At 43.7% G+C, this 1,794-nt stretch overlaps 1 protein-coding gene across 1 annotated transcript in view; it reads left to right on the plus strand.

Moving 5' to 3' along the window:
* Positions 1-1,794, plus strand: part of SNPH (syntaphilin) — a 10,550-nt gene that overhangs the window by 3,753 nt on the left and 5,003 nt on the right. The window lies entirely within an intron of this gene.

Here is a 1,794-nt window from a genome sequence, read left to right on the forward strand (position 1 = left end):
CTGCAAAGGGGTTGTGCAGGAGGGGGGGGGGGGAGATATATTAGAAAAGACAATTGGAAGCAATAAAGAATCATTTTATATGACAGACACATATTGGATGATGGGTTTTATCTGGTAAAAGATTGCTCTGCTTATGCTGGACAATCTGGAATTGGGTGTTGAAGAGGTTCAAGTTCCAACATGGTCACTAACTGATATGCTGAAACTTGTAGTTCCTCAGCACTGGAGGTCTATTCATTACTCCCCCAGAGCTCTTTGTAAAATGAAATCAATAAGTGATGCAATCATTTCAGCAGCCAAAAAAAGGCTTTGATCAATCAAGTGAGCGAATTGCATTAAGTACCTTAGTGGGTGCTCCAGAGTGTATATTAGTAAATAATGGATCCGACTTCATTCATCTAAGTGTCTGAAATCAGAACTGTCTGTAATGCTCTCCTGCCACTGACATTGGTTGGCTGGTTTAACAAACCGTTGTTATGTTATACACCAGAGGCGGGCAACTCCGGCCCTCCAGATGTGCCTGTGGAATCCATGCCTGTGGCTGTCAGTTTTGCAATGGCTCATGGGACTTGTAGTTCCACAACAGCTGGAGTTGCGAGACTCAAGAGGGAAAATATGCCTATTGTCTATATGCAAATTTATTTAGCGCCAAACAGGTGTCACGCGACCATTTGTTAATCTTGTGGCATGGTAGTGGTGCACTGTCCATGCATACCCATCCACCTCTTGTACGATCTGCCTGTCCAACATGGGCAGATCGTAATTTTTTTTCGATTACTTTACAACCCTCGCAAGACAAAAGTGTTGCGAGGGTTGTAAAGTGTATGGGCACCGTTAAACTGCACATGCGCAGACGAAAATACGTGCGGTCGATTACCGCAATTCGCCCAAGTGCTTTCTTTTAATTACCGCTGATCCAACCTTGCAATAATTGGGGCAGGATGGGGCCGCCCTACGAAAATCGTACGACGGTTCGATCATTGGACGAAGAGTGTCGTCCGATTAATTGTTAGGTGTATGGCGACCTTAAAGCTGCCCATACAGCAAAGTAAGCCAAGTATTTGCCACATTTGTTTTCTGGCTTTCTAGACATTTTTAGAAAGTCATGCTCCCATGTCATGAAAGCTGAGCCAGTTTACTTGATATTTCCGGGGCATGCAGCAAACTCGGGTAGTTATTATGTGCAACGCTTTTAGATTCTGGTACGGTGGTGTGACAAGTGGAGGTAAAGAAGACCTCCTCCATGCTGGAGTATATTATGTCCCAGACAAGATTTTGTCTAAGGCAATTCTGCTGTGTTGATTCGTATGCACCTTACAGACGTTAACAAGAACCTGCTGCAAGTTGCCACTTGTTGCACGGACAGGACTCAGGGCCGGGTCACACCAGATGCAGTTGTGACGCAGAACCCAAAATGCATCACAATGCTTTATTCACACCAGTGCAGTTCGTTACGAGTCAGAAAAATACCGCTTGGCCTATTTTAGTTGCACCGGAACGCATCAAAATGAAAAACTTATCACATTGCAACTGCGCAGTTTATCGGACGTTAATTCCTGATGTGTTTCTTCATCCCTGGTAATAGCATTATGATTTATTAATCAGGATATGGTGCTGTGCAGAGCCCTTGCTGAGCTGCTGGTAGGGCAGTTGCAGCACTAATAGTGGAATTTGCAGATCTGGCCTTTAATTATATCATGTCATCCGCTCTGTTCTGTTTGGGATTTCCCCCAATTTTTAACTTGGCAATCAGTAAATTACAGTTTTAGTAAACTATTGTCTAGCAAATATATA

The sequence above is a fragment of the Nanorana parkeri genome, unplaced genomic scaffold (assembly GCF_000935625.1).
Source record: "Nanorana parkeri isolate BGI_ZX_2015 unplaced genomic scaffold, ASM93562v1 scaffold237, whole genome shotgun sequence".
In the NCBI taxonomy this organism is placed as follows: Eukaryota; Metazoa; Chordata; class Amphibia; order Anura; family Dicroglossidae; genus Nanorana; species Nanorana parkeri.